The sequence below is a fragment of the Myotis lucifugus genome, unplaced genomic scaffold (genome assembly GCF_000147115.1).
Source record: "Myotis lucifugus unplaced genomic scaffold, Myoluc2.0 scaffold_20, whole genome shotgun sequence".
Lineage (NCBI taxonomy): Eukaryota > Metazoa > Chordata > Mammalia > Chiroptera > Vespertilionidae > Myotis > Myotis lucifugus.
Genome location: NW_005871068.1, coordinates 6,988,787 through 7,008,009, shown reverse-complemented (window position 1 = coordinate 7,008,009; position 19,223 = coordinate 6,988,787). Strand labels below are relative to the sequence as shown.

Here is a 19,223-nt window from a genome sequence, read left to right as displayed (position 1 = left end):
TAACAACTATAGGGCAAGTGTCAACACAGAAACAGAAAACTGCCCATCCAGATGAAAGAGACGTTCTTCTCCCAGACAACATGACATTTTTCATTGATTTGGACTCAAATATAGAAAAAACAAGAAGACTAACACACCAAATTATCTCTTGCTTAACAGAGATTAGATTTCTGTAAACCATTAATCCATTCAGAGGGATCTCCAAATTGTCAGACCTTAAAATTACCGCTGCCAATAATGGGTTATAACTTTTTGGATGCAAATGAACCAAAACGAAACAGAAACACAAAATTAGTAGAGAGGAAAATTAAAACTAGGGAAACAGAGAGTCAACAATGTTCTCTTGGTACTTCAGATTCACCTAAAGAGCCAAGAAAAGCATATATGGCCTTCACCCCCATATGAAGTGCCAGTCTCTGTCATGGAAATTTATCTAGCTTTGTCAGGTGAATCTTTTGAACATCTTGTTGCAACTTCCAAAACAGTTAAAATATATTTTTCAAACAGGATAAGATCATGACACTCATACAGATATGAATGGAGCACACGGTGAAAGATTCTAATTTAACTCATGAGTGAATATGCAGGCGTTGTAAGTGGTGCAAAAAAGCATCTGAAGAATAGACACTGGAATATTGATAAAGAATAATGAAATTAACATGTACATGGAGGCAAAACTAGTTTTATTACAATGTGAGAGAGGAAACAATTGAACTTCTACTGAGCAAGACACTGAACATATCTATCAGTGGCCTGCAGCTAACAAAGTGATTTAAATGAATTCAAGGAAAATGCAGGGCTAGAATCAGATAACCTAGGGTGGTGTCCTCTATATAATGTTTTTCCCTGAAACTCATAGTTATCTTTCTATGATGTTAAAGTCAAGTAGAAAGTTAGAATTTCCTTAAAAAAGGGTTCAGTTATTAGGATGAGCATGTTCCTTCCTCGAATACTTATATGCCCAAGCCTGATCAAATCCCAGTGACACCAATGACAACACTAAATTTAGAAAGTCAAAAAGGCAGCTCCCTGAGGGGCTGGAGAATGAAATACATTGATTAGAAATGAGCAATGATGTCTTTATATGCCCAGGCCAACAGGACAATCAAGCAGGTTTCATCAGAGCAAAACCTAACAAACACCATGAGTGATAAAAGGAAATGTTAGAGCTTCTATGGGTGTAGGAAGCTGACTTGTTCCCACTCTGCAAGAACAAACCAAGCTGCAGTTTCCTATATGTAGTGTACATCACCTTCTTCAAGAGGAACATCATGTCCATTGTCCCCAGAGGAACAGAAGGTATGGTTAGTGTGGGGGTGTTTGAGGCATTCATTAAGAGAGGAATTTTGTGGCCCTGTTGGGAGAAGCTAGTCTACATAGCAGGGAGAGAAGACTTCCTTATTAGCTTTGAGGAAGCCAAGTCTTTTTGAGGCCAGGATGTTGGCTTAGGGTCCTCTTCACCTGTTGAAGTCTCATAATGGTAGTTGGGGTGGAGCTAAAGACCATGACTGAAGTGTCAAGGGCTTTATTCATGGTAAGGAATGTCTAAAGGTTAGAAGGTGACTACAATGGGGCACGGGGGATAAGAGGGTGTCATATCACTTGACTTGAACTTAATGGAGCAGGGCTTTTATAGGAAGATGATAGACTGATGGGGAAACCAGAATGAAATATACAAAAACAGGAATTATAGCCAGGTTGATTTAATTTGTTATTTACTTATTCTCTGCCTCATTCCAAAGAAGAACTTGAGGCAGGGATTGTTAGCTAGTGTTCTGATTCTTCTATGGAGTATACTGTTCTGGTTTCTCTGTAAACACTGGTAAGTTAACTTGTAATCTCTATATGATTACATATAGAGATTACAAGCCTACTATGCAAATTGTTCCCTCAGGAGTTTGACCGGGAGTTTGATTGCTCACTATGACATGCACTGACCACCAGGGAATGGCATGGAATGAAGGAAGGCCCTGGCCAGCAGTCGGAAGGCCCCGATCAGCCGATTGCCAGCCAGGCCTAGGGACCCTACCTGTGCATGAATTTCATGCACCGGGCTTCTAGTATCCTATCTAATAAAGAGGGAATATGCTAATTGACTCTCATACCATCACAAAGATGGCAGTGCCCACAGCCAATAAGGAGGGAATATGCTAATTGACTGCCCCTCCCTCAAAGATGGTAGCACCCACAGCCAATAAGGAGGGAATATACTAATTGACTGTCACGCCCTCAAAGATGGCGGTGCCCACAGCCACAAGATGGCGGCGCCCAGTCACCTCAGCCCCGCCGGTGCTCTTACCTCCAGAGTCCTCCAGTCCCTTCAGCCCCCCAGCCATCCAGGGCCAGCCTCGGATGGTGGCTGCCCAGCCGCCCATGGCCGCCTGAGGCTCAGGTAACCAGGGCCAGCCGAGGCTTGCACTGCTGGCAGTGGCAGCAGCAGAGGTATGATGGGGGCGTCACCTTCCCCTGATTACCGGGTCTCCTCCCACCCCTGAGGGGTCCCAGACTATGAGAGGGGGCAGGCCGGGCTGAGGGACACCCCCTCCAGTGCATGAATTTTCATGCACCGGGCCTCTAGTTATATATAAGCCATTATCTGGTCTAAGACAGAATTCAAGCAGTTCTTCTTATTAAGTACTAATAAATGGGTTTATTTATAAACTAGAGTCCCGGTGCACAAAAATTTGTGCACTCGGGCTGGTGGGGTCCCTCAGCCCGGCCTGTTCGCTCTCTTCATGTGGGACTCCTCGGGGGATGACCACCTGCTGGCTTAGGCCTGCTCCCCAGGGGATTGGGCCTAAGCTGGCAATCAGACATCCCTCTGGCAGCCCGGCAGCCTTTGGGGGATGTCCACTTCCCAGCAGGGAGCAGACCTAAGCTGCAGTCGGGCATCCTTAGTGCTGCTGAGGAGGCAGGAGAGGCTCCCACCACCACCGCTGTACTGGCAGCTGGCAGCCTGGCTTGTGGCTGAGCAGAGCTCCCCTTGTGGGAGCGCACTGACCACCAGGGGGAATCTCCTGCATTGAGCATCTGCCCCCTGGTGGTCAGTGTGTGTCATAGTGACCAGTCATTCCCAGTCTTTCTGCTGTTAGGGTCAGTTTGCATATTACCCTTTTACTATATAGGATAGAGTCCTGGTGCACAGGTGGGGGCTGGCTGGTTTGCCCTGAAGGGTGTCCCGGATCAGGGTGGGGGTCCTGCTTAGGTGCCCGGCCAGCCTGGGTGAGGAGCTGATGGCTATTTGCAACTGGTCACACCCCCTTCAGGGTGGGGGTCCCCACTGGGGTGCCTGGCCAGCCTGGGTGAGGGGCTGATAGCTGTTTTCAGGCTGGCCACACCCCCTTTAGGGTGGGGGTCCCCACTGGGGTTCCTGGCCAGTCTGAGTGAGGGGCTGACGGCCGTTTTCAGGCTGGCCAGCGACTGAAGCTCCCAGCCTCTCCTTTTTTTCTTTTTTCTTTTTTTTATTCTGGGATTTATTTACCTTCTATAATTGAAACTTTGTTGCCCTCACTGGAGCTGAGAGCTGGCTCTTGCTCGCTCCAGCTCTGAGGCCACGGCCTTCTGAAAGCAGGTATCTGGGGTTTGTTTAGCTTCTATAATGGAAACTTTGTTGCCATCACTGGAGCTAAGAGCCAGCTCCAGCTCCGTGGCCACGGCCAGTTGAAAGCAGGTATCTGGGTTTTTTTTAGCTTGTATAATTGAAGCTTTGTTGCAAGCTCAGAGCCGGGCCACGGCAGGCAGGGAACCTTGGCTTCCTCCATCACTGGATCAAGCAAGCCTCCTGCTCGCTTCAGCTGCGTGGCTGCCGGCCGCCATCTTTGTTGTCGGTTAATTTGCATATCGCCCTGATTAGCCAATGGGAAGCGTAGTGAAGGTATGGTCAATTACCTTTTTTGTCTTTTATTAGATAGGATGTACATCATTGCAAACACAAGGATCAATCTCATTCCCGGGGGAACACCTCAAAACTATCTAAAAATCACATATTTGATAGAGAACCATAGAATTACCAATGGTTGAATATATGTTTTGAGAGGTATAGCATATTCTATGCAAATTCTGGCCCCAGTGACAGACTGAAAAGAACATGCAATACTTATAAACACTCTCATGTGCTGTGTTAAGAAAAAAATGTGTCACCTGAAGCATTGTAGAACACTAAACCTTTCCCAAATGAGGGACCACATTTGACATTTTTTCCTGTTCATCATATGCTAGAGGACCACCCTCTGCCATCTCCTGGCCTGTCATACAGGGCTGGTCAGAAGCTGCCTAGCTGGCTTCAATACTGGGATCAGAGGACCTGGATTGGCCATCCCTGGTCACCAAGTTCTGGCCATGGGATCCTGGACAGTCAGTCATCTGTTCCCTCTGAGCAGCAATTCCCTGTTGTGTGAAATGGGGATAATAGGAGTTCCTCCAAGTTTGGGTTTCCCCAAAGTTTAAGTCAACCTGTGTGGGTAACTGCAGAATAACACAGTGCCCGGAACAGAGCACACCCTTATAAATAGCTGTGTATGTCTCCCTCCCTGTAGGCCAGATGCTTAGATGTGCTTCCAAGGGGCTGCTGATCCTGGTTCTCAGTGATTGTTGGAGGCTTGGGGTACTGGCTGTGAAAGCCATGGCATGCTGAGCTTTGTAGAGAGACAGGAGAGTGCCACACAGAGGAAGAGGCAGAGGTACTCCGGGAACCAGACAGTTCTCATACTGGTCTACTATCAGCTCCCCTCTACTTGGTGACTCAACTTCTCTTTGCCTCTTTCCAGCATTATCTAAGCAGAAGGACGCAACTTGGCCTTTGGCTAATTCACAGTAATGCCCTAAGAATGAAGGAGATAGTGTTGAGGTTGTACTTAGAGCTTATTGGAATATGCACTTATAGAAATCCAAGAAACCTTTCTTGCCATGTAATGCCCATTACACTCCATGTTAACAGAAACCTCTGTTTGTCAGATGTTCACCCCACAAATTCGTGACTTTGTTATAAAGAATCATGAAGCCCTCCTTGTCAAGCTCAACTATTTCTTTTCTGTTCATTTGAGTAGTAAGCAGGCCTGCCCCAGAAATTGTAAGTAGTGAGTCACCTTAATTTTTATTATTTTTAAAATATATTTTATTGATTTCAGAGAGGAAGGGAGAGGAAGAGAGAGATAGAAACATTAATAATGAGAGAGAATCATTGATTGGCTGCCTTCTGCACACCACACACTGGGGATTGAGCCTGCAACCCAGGCATTTGCCCTGACTAGGAATCGAACCATGACCTCCTGGTTCATAGGTCAATGCTCAACCATTGAGACAAGCCAGACGGTGTGAGACACCTTTATTTAATCACCGGACAGCAACAACATTACCACCTCCCCTCCCCTCTCCTACCCTGAAGTAAAAGTAACTGTTTGTCTGGACCATTGGTTTCTAATAGCCTAGTGTCCTTCAGCCTACAGTGCATGTCTCTAGGGTGTGTAATGCCAGAGAACTGATCATTATACAAAGATCTTGACATGTTAGTTAAATAGCTATCTGATTTTTAACAACTGTTTATTTTGGCTAAAGGCTATGGATTGTTGTAGCACAAAATAGTCCCCTGGATATTTCACAGGAAAGCACATTAGGGGAGTTCATTAAAGGCAGGAGAAGCCATAGTAGATACGTAAACCATGTTAGGATAATGATTTTGTGTGGTCAGGTCATCAGACCCTCTAGTCCATCCAGGAGCCAACAGATAATAGTCATAGTCACCGTGACACTTGTAGGGAGCCAGCTTTCTGAGCTCTTTCAACTACTTAATGTTTGAGGAGTTTGAAGGTTGAGGTTTAAAGAACCGTGCTTGCATGCCCTCTGCAGAGTCAACAGGCAAGGAAGAATCAGGCAGGGTAATACTGTCATCCCTTTAAGTATTATGCTTAGGCTGTGCTTGTGGATTTCACAGTAAACATGGGGGCCATGACCAGTATAGCATCAGTCTAAATGCAGGACCGTGTCAAATACCCCTTCCATATGTGCACAGGAATCTTACAATCAGGGGAGGAAGGCAGGGAGAGAGTAAGAATTACTGCCCTTGGGAAAGCATCAACCCACTCAAGCTTAGACCTTTTTGTGCATTTATAAAAGTGTGCAATTTCATTATATGTAATAGAGGCTTCCTCCGATTTAATGAACTAGCTTCAAAGAACTTCCTGCTGTTTCTCATATAAGCTCTAAAAGTAATAGCCAGAGTGACTCTTCCTCCAATTTATTGAGAGTTTCTCAGGCCAGGTAATGTGCTAGACATTTAATATATGTAATTTTATTTCATCCTATGAATTAACCCATAATACTACAGTTTAGAAAACTGAATCAAAGAGATTTAAGTAGCTTTCCCAAGATCATATACCTGGTAAGCCATGAACATTCAGGACTGCAACAAAGGTCTGTCTGACTCAAAACATCCTGCTCTTTCAACCTCACTATAATGAACTCCGTACTCTCACTCTGCATACCTTTTATTCAAAAGTTCAGGGTCAATTTTCTGGAAAGCAAAGAAAATATCTGAAAACAGGACCACCATGAAAAATACACTAAACTAAAAGCTTCATGAAGTCATGGATATGGCTTGTTGGTGTCATTCCTCTATCCTCAGAACATAGAGGGGTGACTGACACAGAAGATGCTCAATTACTGTTGAATGAATGAAAGGATGAATAAAGCATCTTAAAGACTTACTTTGAATCATGGAAACATAATAAACCTATATAACTCTATAAATTGAATTAAGAAGACAGGTGCTATTTCATAGTAGAATTACAAGCTGGGAGAATGCAATATAAGGAGATCTAAGAGAGAGTCAGTTTACTAGACCTATATGCTTCTCAAACTTTAATGTTCTTCCAGATCACGTGAGACCTTGTTATAATGCAGACTCTGATTCAATCTAGGTAGGCCCCAAGATTCTATATTCTTTGCAAGCCTACACATGATGTCCATGCTGCTGATTCAAGGACCATACCTTGAGCAGCAGGGGTGGACTCTCCTGGGTGACATAAGTTACTCTCAGGAGATCTCTCCCTTAGGATCTGGAACACAGGTACCACGGCTTGCTCTGAACAACATTGAATACAAGTAACATAAACAATCAGACTGATGTCATTGGGTAACATATTCAAGCACTCTACTGCATTATTTATATTTCAACTCAATTGGTGCCTGGTTTTACTTTAACATAACTCACCAGACATCAGCATTTTGGCCATCTGCCAGAGGTTCACCTAGAAATCTTCAGGCACTTGCACTAGAAAAAACGATAGAGGCCAAACCTATCTTTATTGTTCTCCAAATTATCTCCTTATTCTTCTTTTCTACCTACTGGTACCCTCTCTTCTGTCACAGTGTAGCTACCTCTCAAAACATAAACTCTATTGAGAAGTCACATGCTCTAGAATTATATTCCTTCTTTCAACCACACTCGCCGCATACAAGGTGAAAGATGATGAGGCGATGATGATGCTAAACAACTCAAGCCCTTATGTGAAGATTTTAAAATGTTTCAGTAGTTAACATACTTCACCCTAAACTACATATGACTCAGAGTGTCCATCCATCTCAGTACTATGGCTTTCCATGCAATATACAAATATGACCATATTCCTAGCTACCTGGTTCATTGTAATTTTGGTTCATTCAAAGAAAGCCTTATCCATTGTACAGTAAATTCATAGGAACAGAGGCCTTATCAATTGTTGCTTACACAGAATCCTCAATGCCAAGCTTCAGGAGTGAATAGAATAGGTGATAAATATTTACTAAATGAATTTCTGCATATATTAAAAGAGAGGCATGCCTTAGCTATTAGAACTCTAGAGCAGTATTTTTTCTTTCTTTTTTTTTTAAATCCTCACTGGAGGATATTTTTCCATTAGTTTTTAGGGAGAGTGGAAGAGAGAGGGAAAGACAGAGAGAAACATCAATGTAAGAGAAACACATGGATTGATTGCGTCCTGCATGGGCCCTGACCAGGGCCCAGGCTGGGGAGGAACCGCAACCAAGGTACATGCCCTTGACCGGAATCAAACCTGGGATCCTTTGGTCTGCAGGTCAATGCTCTATCCACTGAGCCAAATTGGCTAGAGCTAGGGCAGTACTTCTTAAACTGAGTTTTAGAGTTCACAAGAGAAATTTTAAAATATTGTATTTTCATTTTGGAGATGATTTAAAAATATTAGCTGCTATATAACTAATCATTGCCACAGATTTTAGTGCTAAAGATGTACCTATGCTTGTGATTGAATTGGAGCCAGATAGTAGCATTGGGTGGATAAAACAAAATGAAAGGTGCAAATGAGGTGTCTGAGGTGGTTTGAATAGAGAAAAACAGAGGGAGAATGCAGCTACAATTTGGCACTCAATGGTGTACACATGTAGGACTCAAGAGCAAAGTTGCAATTGGCAGATGTGGGTAGAAGATATTCTTGAGCAGAGGCCCATTAGTATCATTTACCCATTTGAAACATCTGGCATCTTATCTGGCCTTTGATATCAATTTCCCCAGGGAAGATAAATAGCAAAGGGTGGAGTCCACTGGCTTCTTTCTTTTGGATCATGTTTATAAAAACAAAGGTTTTGCCAAATAAACTTTTTCAGGAAGGAGGGAAAGTTGGAACTGGGTCTAGACATAATTTTCTCACATTCCTTTTACTCTGCTAGTTGGGTTTTTTTTTTTTAGTTTTTTTTCCCTTTATTGAATAAGATATTACAAACGTGTCCTTATCCTCCCAATGTCCCCTCATCCCCCCAATCCTGCCCTCACCCTCACCCCCTGTTGTCCACATCCATCGCTTATGTTTATATGCATGCACACAAGTCTTTTGGGTGATCTCTCCCCCCTCACTCCCACCCTCCCCTGCTTTCCCTCTGAGTTTTGAGCATCTGATCGATGCTTCTCTGTCTCTACATCTGTTTTTGTCAATTGGTTTATGTTGTTCATTATAATCCACAAATGAGTGAGAGCATGTGATATTTATCTTTCTCTGGCTGACTTATTTCACTTAGCATAATGCTCTCCAGCTCCATCCATGCTCTGCTAGTTTTTAAGACTTGCTCTCAAAAATACTAGTTTCAATAACACATGAAAAAATAACTGAGTAAACTCTTTTGTTCCCTAAAATTCAAATGGTACCTCTCACCATTGCCAGGTCCACATAAGACCTTGTGAAATGTTTGGACAATTACAGAATAATTGACATAGTTTCATATTTCAGAGTGTTAGTCAGAAATATCCCTTGCATGTAACTTGAGATTGGCCCAGTTTCATTTTTAGGATGATGCCATGATGACAGATTTGTAAGTAAATATGGAAACCTGATATTAATATGTTTTCTGATGATAAACAATTATGGAAAGATGTTTCCTGGTTTTGTTCTTAAAATGTTGGTTTCAGACTAATGTAACTTAACTACTTGTTCCAATAAATACCTGCTCTTGAACCAAAAACACTGTGAACTAACTAAATGTGTTATTCAACAAGACCAACACCTCACTCATTAATAATCATATAAATACTATGCTGTGGTAAAAAAGAAGGAATTCTTACCATTTGCAACAGCATGGATAGAACTGTAGAGCATTATGCTAAGCGAAATAAGCCAGTCAGAGAAAGATAAATATCACATGATCTCTCACTCATTTGTGGATTATAATGAACAACATAAACCGATCCAGAGACAGAGAAGCATCAATCAGACCTCAGAGGAAAGGTAAGGGGAGGGTGGGGGTAAGGGGGAGAGATCAACAAAGGACTTGTATGCATGCATATAAGCCTAACCAATAGATAGAGACACCAGGGGAGTGAAGGCACAAGTGGGAGGTGGGGGGCAATGAGGGGATAAGGATATATATGCAATACCTTAATCAATAAAGAAAAAAAATTCTGTACTGTTTGTCCACTCATCCAAAACTATTTTGATGAAAACTCAGCCCCATCCCAACCATCTCCTCACTTTGCAAAACTTACCATACAGTTAACCAGCCTGGTCTCAAATCCCTAAAAATACAGCCTTTTGACACACTACCAAGACTCCATCCAGATGGTGTTATCCCTTCAGTGCAGAAGGTCTAATAAACTTAGCTTTGCTCAATCAATGGTTATTCTGGTTGTCTTTGGGGGGAGTTGATAGTCAATAGCAGTTAATAGCAAGTACTTCCTTAATCTCTGGATTAAGGAGCTGAACATATATTTCCTATCCTTCAGAACTTTATCCCCATGACAAAATGTGTAAGTGCTACAATAATTCAAAGACAGCAAACCGTGTCAACTACAGGATTCCAGGGAAGTTTTCTTTCTTTCTTTTATCTTTAATTTCTTTATTGGTTAAGGTATTACAAATGTGTCCTCATCCCCCCATTAACTCCCAACCTCCCCCCCCCACTCATGCTCTCTTCCCCATGTTGTCTGTGTCCATTGGTTTGGCTTATATGTATGCATACAAGTCCTTTGGTTGATCTCTTCCCCTTACCCCCTCCCTCCCCTACTTTCCCTCTGGGGATTGACAGTCTGATCATTGTTTCTCTGTCTCTGGATCTGTCCCTGTTAATCAGTCTATGTTGTTCTCTATATTCCACAAATGAGTGAGATCATGTGGTATTTACCTTTCTCTGACTGGCTTATTTCACTTAGCATAATGCTCTCCAGTTCCATCCATGCTGTTGCAAATGGTAAGAATTCCTTCTTTTTTACCACAGCGTAGTATTCCATTGTGTAGATATACCAGTTTTTTAGTCCACTCATCTGCTGATGGGCACTTAGACTGTTTTGAAATCTTAGCGATGGTAAATTGTGCTGCTATGAACACAGGGGTGTATATATCCTTTCTGATTGGTGTTTCTGGTTTCTTGGGATATATTCCTAGAAGTGGGATCACTGGGTCAAATGGGAGTTCCATTTTTAGTTTTTTGAGGAAAGTCCATACTGTTCTCCACAGTGGCTGCACCAGTCTGCATTCCCACCAACAGTGCAGAAGGGTTCCTTTTTCTCCACATCCACTCCAACACTTGTTGTTTGTTGATTTGTTGATGATAGCCATTCCAACAGGTGTGAGATGATACCGCATTGTCGTTTTGATTTGCATCTCTAATTAGTGACTTTGAGCATGTTTTCATATGTCTTTCGGCCTTCTGTATGTCCTCTTTCGAAAAGTGTCTATCTAGGTCCGTTGCCCATTTTTTGATTGGATTGTTTATCTTCCTTTTTTTAAATTCTATGAATTCTCTGTAAATATTGGAGATTAAACCCTTATCTGTGATATCATTGGCAAATATGTTCTCCCATGCAGTGGGTTTTCTTGTTGTTTTGTTGATGGTTTCTTTTACTGTGCAAAAGCTTTTTATTTTGATGTAGTCCCATTTGTTTATTTTCTCTTTAGTTTCCATTGCCCTAGGAGCAGTATCAGAGAAGAAATTCTTTTGGCATATGTTTGTTATTTCGCTGCCTGTGGATTCCTCTAGTATTTTTATGGTTTCCCATCTTACGTTTAAGTCCTTTATCCATTTTGAGTTTATTTTTGTGTATGGTGTGAGTTGGTGGTCTAGTTTCATCTCTTTGCATGTATCTGTCCAATTTTCCCAACACCATTTATTGAAGAGACTGTCTTGACTCCACTGTATGCTCTTGCCTCCTTTGTCGAATATTAATTGAGCATAGTGGTTTGGGTTGATTTCTGGGTTCTCTATTCTATTCCATTGATCTATATGTCTGTTCTTGTGCCAGTACCAAGCTATTTTAAGAACAGTGGCTTTATAATACAGCTTGATATCTGGTATTGAGATCCTACCTACTTTGTTCTTCTTTCTCAGGATTGCTGCAGCTATTCGAGATCTTTTTTTATTCCAGATGAATTTTTGGAATGTTCGTTCTAGATCTGTGAAATATGCCGTTGGTTTTTTAATGGGGATTGCATTGAACCTATAGATTGCTTTGGGTAGTATGGACATTTTGATGATGTTGATTCTACCAATCCATGAACACGGTATGTTCTTCCATCTGTTTATGTCTTCCTCTATCTCTTTTTTCAGTGTCCTGTAATTTTTCGCATATTAAGTCTTTTACCTCCTTAGCTAAGTTTATTCCTAAGTATCTTAATTTTTTTGTGTGATGGTAAATGGGAAGTTTTCAGAACATGCTCTTTGCTTTGAAGTGCCTGCAAGACTAGTTTAGGAATTAAAGCACATTTTACAAAATCTCCACAATAGAATTCAGGACACAATTATATCTCATTTTTCCCTCTGCAAACTTGGTTAGCATTTTGTTCCAGCAGGGGTCTGGGATGTATGGGCAGTAAAATAGGAAAAGCTTATTGGACAGTCAGGGAACTGGATTTCATTTCCAGTTCTTCCACTAACTCACAATGCAAGCTCTGCAAAGTTACTGACACGTCTGAGTTGTACTTCTTAATCTGACAATGTGGAAGTTGTATTATATGATCTCTAAAACCACTTTTAGTGTTAAAAATTTAGAATTCTATCTCACATCCCTCACTTAAATAAAAAGTATCTAGAGATTTCCTTTACAATCACAAGCAAAATTCAAAAACAATGAAGTTATGTAATGTCTAATCACTGGGGTATATACCTGAAATTAATATAATTATATATGTCAAGGGTTAGCTGGCGTGGCTCAGTGGTTTAGCATTGACCGATGAACCAAGAGGTCATGGTTCAATTCCTGGTCAGGCCACATGCGAGGGTTTCAGGCTTGGTCCCCAGAGTGGGGCCTATGGGAGGCAGCTGATCAATGATTCTCTCTCATCATTGATGTTTCTGTCTCTCTCCCTCTCCCTTCCTCTCTGAAATAAATAAAAAATTATAAAAAATAATGTATATCAACTGTAATTGAAAAATAAAAAAATGATTCAAAATAAAAAACAATAAAGCAGTTTTAAAGTGTGTATTGTGCCAGCATCTTTCTTGTGCTTGTATTTATAGATGTATATCTATGTGATATATACAACTCATATAAATGCTAAAAGAATATGTAACATAATGTATGTAAAGAAAGCTATATTGAAGGCTTGCTCTGCTTGCTCAGGGGAAATCAACTCATTTAACCTATTTTGGACCACATTGCGATGGAAGATGTTTTATTTCCATAATATAAAGTTATTTCAGAGTTAGATTAAGATAGGGTGAGTCATATGTTAATTCCATGAATGGATTAAGAAGGTTCAAATTCAAAAATAGAATGATGATTTTAATAGTAAAGGAAATGAATTTGTCCTCTGTTATAAGTCAACCGGCATACTTTCATGTTGTTTCCTGTCTTCACATCTTAGATATTGAGCTATCTAGTTGTCTGCATTCAAACTAGCAAATAGAAAAATTTTCTATCATAGCCATGTACCTAAAATATACCATTTCACAAATCTATACTGGGTCCAAGGAGGTTAAGAGACACAAGGCATTAACGTAGATCCAACCTACATCTTGGAGTCTAATGAAGCTGAACCCAGTCTAGATCAGCCAACTCCCAGCAGATCTAAAGATGTTTGAATGAGAATTGGGGATTGTTGTTCCTGATCTTTTATTGTGCAGCAGTAATGGGGAAGTAGCTAATTAATAGATCAAGAAAACACTATAAGGAATAAAAGTAAGTGGTTCTTCTGCTTGAGCCAGGCTATCCCATTCTGTAGAGCTAGCTTCCCAAGTGGAGACATATATACATACAACCAGGGCTGGTAACATGTGCCTAAGAATCATGGAAGGGGGAAAAAATAAAAATTAATTTATTTAAAAACACATTTTAAGTAATGATGGTAAATAATAACAACAATAATACAATAATAATATATCAATTGAAAGTACTGGTATGGCCCTAATTGGTTTGGCTCAGTGGATAGAGTGTAGGCCTGTGGACTGAAGGGTCCAGGGTTAAATTCCGGTCAAGGACAGGTGCCCGAGTTGTGGGCTTGATCCCCAGCGTGGGCCATGCAGGAGGCAGCCAATTAGTGACTCTCTCTCATCATTGATGTTTCTCTCTTTCACTCTCCCTTCCTCTCTGAAATCAATACAAATATATTTAGGGACAAAAGCGCTGGTATGATTGATATTGGACATTTCTAAACTAACATTAAAGAGATTTAATTTAGTAAAATATGCTATTTTAAACAGTACTTGATGTAATGTACATCAAAGTGAAAAGAAAGACTTACTGAGGTAAAACATCGCAAAGAAATGAGAGACCATCTTGTTATAGCAAAATCATTGTGAATACTAAACCAGGAAAGAAAAAAAACAATGTCTACTTTTGTCTTATTTTATTTCATAGTCTGGTCACCTATATAATGGTTATATGAGAAGAGGGCAATTGAAAATTATATTTAGGACAGAAAATCTATAACAAAAGAGTCTATGAACTTTTGAAGAAGAATAATTATATACAGATTTAATAACCAAATTAAAAAAAAATGGTGCCGCCCTGACAGGTTTGGCTCAGTGGATAGAGTGTTGGCCTGTGGACTGAAGGGTCCCAGGTTAGATTCCATTCAAGGGCATGTACCTTGGTTGCAGATACATCACCAGTAGTGGGTGTGCAGGAGGCAGCTGATCTATGTTTCTCTCTCATTACTGTTTCTAACTCTCTATCCCTCTCCCTTCCTCTCTGTAAAAAAAATCAATAAAATATATTTTTTAAAAATGGTGTCAATGATATTTCCGATAAGGGTTTAATCTCCAAAATTTACAGAGAACTCATACAACTAACAAAAGGAAGATAAATGATCCAATCAAAAAATGGTCAAAGGATCTAAATAGACATTTTTCAAAAGAGGACATACATACGGCCCAGAGACATATGAAAACATGCTCAAAGTCATTAATCATCCAAGAGATGCAAATCAAAACAACAATGAGGTACCATCTCACACGTGCCAGAATGGCTATTAACAACAAATCAACAAATGACAAGTGCTGGTGAGGATGTGGAGGAACCCTCCTGCACTGCTGGTGGGAACCCTCCTGCACTGCTGGTGGGAATGCAGACTGGTACAGCCACTGTGGAAGACAGTATGGAGTTTCCTCAAAAAGTAAAAAATGGAACTCCCATTGGACCCAATAATCTAACTTCTAGGACTATATCCCAAGAAACCATAAACCTCAATCAGAAAGGATATATGCACCCCTGTGTTCATAGCAGCACAATTTACAATAGCTAAGATTTGGAAACAGCCTAAGTGCCCATCAGCAGAGGAGTGGATTGAAAAACTGTGGTACATCTACACAATGGAATACTATGCCATTATAAAAAAGAAGGAACTTTTAACATTTGCAACAGCATGGATGGAACTGGAAAGCATTATGCTAAGCGAAATAAGCTAGTTGGAGAAAGATAAATATCACATGATCTCACTCATATGTGGGATATAATGATTAACATAATTTGATGAACAAAAATAGATTGATCTAGATACAAATGGTAGGGGCGGGGGTTAGATAGCAACCAAAGGACTGTATGCATGCATATTAACATAACCATTGGACACAGACACTGGGGCTGTGGGGGCTTTCCCCACCCTGAGCTGGGGGTGTCAACTGGGGAAAAAGGAGACATATGTAAAACTTTAGACAATAAAAATAAATAAATAAATAAATGGCTAAGTGACACAGTATCTTTTTATTTTTATAAATTTCTCTCAAATTATCTTAGGATGTTACATGGACGTTGGTCTCAATTCAGAGTTAGATATTTTGGAATTGAAACTGAATAACCTGCTTTGGAGTTGAGATTATAGGAGTGTCCTTTTGAACTATAAACTACATATATTATTTATACATTTTATTAAAGTTCATGAAGGAGTCAATAAGAAAAAGAATATCTTTGGGTCCTTAATTAATGAGTTTAATATATCCCCTGCCCTTGGGAGAAAATGGTTAGAGAAAAATATCAATTTCAGAAAGGGAATTCAGGGTCTGCTGTAAGAGAATAGATAGATAAGACCCTGTGCTCCTTTGCCATCTTCTGGCTTTCCTATTTCACTGAATCAAAGTTTGTTCCTCATAATAACCGAAGCCTCAGCTTTCATTTAAATCCCCTGTCCCTCACCATGCACACCCAATCATTCATCAAATCCTATCTCTCATATGCCTTTTACATTCCCAAACTCTGACCTCTTAATTTGGCATCTAACCTGACCTCTAATCTACCTTTTATATACCTTCACTCTGTCCTAATTTGCTCCCACCGGCCTTACTTCAACAGGGTATTGTAAAAGATTATAAACAAGTGGCCACAATACTATGCAGAAACTTACATCAAATGTGGAATCCATTCTCCTATGCCATGGGCATGGGCTGTCCATATGATCTCCTTTCACCAAAAGCATGTGGCGGAGCTGTGTGGTGTCCATTCTGAGCCTTGACCTCAAGAGCTTCCACTACTCCACTCCTGGGAGCTGCTACCACCATGTAAAACTGCCCAGACTTACTTGCTCAAAATTGATAGACACATGGTTCAGACATCCCTATCATCCCAGCCACAGCCAGCCAACCCCAAAATAAAGAGCTGCACTGATGACCAATAACTGCAATGGATGAGTGAACCTAGCAAAACAACTCTCATCAGAGCACAAGTCCAATTGCCAACTCAAAGTATAATGAGGGAAAAAACAAAACAGTTGTGGTTTTAAGCCACAATATATTTATTGTTTGTTCCAAGGTAGTGAGCTACACAGCAAACTCTAAACTGATATAGCTACTAATTCACCCACTCATGCCCACATGTCACTTCTAGTCTATTGGGGATATCATGAAACTGCAGGACTAAGAATCTAAAAGAGCAATAAATGGTAGGGTATAAAGATAGCACCAATTTGGGGGGACTGAAAGTGGGGACAAGGTCATAGAAAAATAATTGAAAAATACTAAGCTTATTGTTAGAAACTTTTGATGCCCTTCTCCCTAGCTCTTGCATGTTCTTCCTTTCCACTTCCTAGATTGAAAACCAACTACATGTTGAAGAGAAGACAAGTGAACTCTTGTACTTCCAGGCTCATTATCACAATAGTTAGCACAAATTTATAGAATATTTTTACATGCCCAACAAAAAGCTAAGCACTTTATGCTTATGACTTCGTTTAATCCTCACACAAACTTAAGAGATGGGTATCATTATGCTCTTCATTTTCCTAATAAGAAAACTGAAGTTTAAAGGAGTCACTTCCTCAAGCTTACACAGGAAAGGCCATAAAAGTGTTTTAACACCAGGGGATCTGCCACCGGAAGTGTTCCCTTAATCAACCAACTCCTCTCCTTTCAACACTTGGTTGAAGTTTAGTAGCCACTGTCTTTGCTCTCCAGTTCCGACAGACTCCACCATTCGCATTTTTTTTCTCACATGTTTTCTTAATGTAACTATTTGTCCTCTGTAGGCATCTGACATCTACTACATTTCTCATCCTTGCTTAAAGTAGTGATTCTGGGAGATTTCAATATACTGATGCTCGCATTCCATGCTCCAGATAATCCAATTTAATTGGTTTGGAGTATGACCTGAACATCAGGATATTTAAAAGTTCCCCAGGTGGTTCTAATATAAAGCCAAAGTTGAGAATAACTCATACAAAGGGTGAGAAATGTCCCCCTTCACTCTTCTCCCTCTTCTGAAGAATGGTACTTCTAAAGAGTATCTTATAAAATCAAATATCCAATCAGGTTACAGCAGAACCAGCAATACTTAGGTAGAAAAGGAGGCCACCTTCTGACATGATTTTAGGATACCATCCCCAAATGCCTTTTTCATATGCTATACTGCCTGAAAGTCTTCCATCGTGAAAACTTAAAGCTTATATCACCGAGTGTTTCCATCATTTTTTAAAGTACAAATACCATCATGTGATTCTTATAGCTATGTTTATTCATGTCTCAGATCACTCTTCTCAGGACATGAAGTTTAGATTGGAGTATGGAGGGAGTAAGAAGTCTGCCTTTAGAGAAAGAGAAAGATGCTTTTGGGTTATGGATCACTACTCTTGGGAGGTCTGGCTAAGCTAAGGAACAAAGACATTTGAGAACTTCTGAATGTGTGTGTGTATGTGTGTGGAAGGGGGGGTAGATGTGAAGAGTAGAGGTAGCAGCCTGGGTCTAATATGGAGGACTGGTAGTGCTGCGTTTTACTTCCAATTAAAGTCTGAAAGCAGTATTTTTCTTCTTTTTTTCCACAATATATTGGTTCACTCATTTATAAAATGTGCATAAAGTATCTGCAGTATGAAAACACTGTTGGAAAAACAGAGGTGTCAAAGATATATGGCCTCAAAGAGTATAAAATCTTAAACAACTTTCCATAACATTGTGATAAAACAGAGAAAGTAAGGTTGAATATCATTCAGTTTTCTTAAATTCAAGAGCCTAAAATAAATGCATAACTTTGGGTAACCTGAATTACTGTCATTTCTTATTTTCTAATAATTTTAAGTCCTAAAATGGAAACTGAATCATTAAGAAACACTCCTCATTTTGAACAAAAGCAGTGCCTTGGAAGTGGAAGAAATTACTGAAGGTTTTTGTAATCAACAAAGTCTTTATGAAATATAAATCAATATTAGAAACCAAAATTAAATTCAAACCCCAGAAACTTAACCTCCACTAATGGAAGGCTTAATAACTTCAACAGAAAAACAAATGGAATTTTTCTTTCATCTCAAGTATATATGAAACTAATTCTAAAGAGAGTGAAAGTATTGATTTTCACTAGCTTAGTAAGAGCTAATACAATCTCTGACATTCTAGCAGGAATCACACTACCTTACAATAAAGGTAACAGTGACAGAATGTTGAAAGAAGGACAAATCATCATTTCAAAAAGAGTTATCATATGGTACTAAGAAGCTATATAGAGGACCAAGAGGACTTGGAAAAATATGGAAAACTATAACAAACTGTTCCAGTGTTCCTCCAAATTTGAATTAACTAAAAAGATCTCCCCTTCCAGTCTGTTAACATTTGTAAAATTCCTAGTTACTCACTCCTTTGATGGTCTTCTGAAGATATGACCATTTAATTGCATTAAGACACTATATAGAATGAGAGGAATAAACCATTAGAATTATATGGTCATAGAAGGCTGAAATTACAAAGTAATCTAAAGAGTGTGTTGTCCAGCTATACACATTGTAGGGCTCCAGCCCAAACGATTCTGATTTAATTGTTGTAAGATAGGACCTGAAAATCTATACTGCAGGTGATTCTGGTAAGGCTTATCTGAG

General features: G+C 40.1%; 1 protein-coding gene across 1 annotated transcript in view; it reads right to left on the bottom strand.

The window, feature by feature from the left end:
* Positions 1-19,223, bottom strand: part of IL1RAPL1 (interleukin 1 receptor accessory protein like 1) — a 1,338,708-nt gene that overhangs the window by 382,479 nt on the left and 937,006 nt on the right. The window lies entirely within an intron of this gene.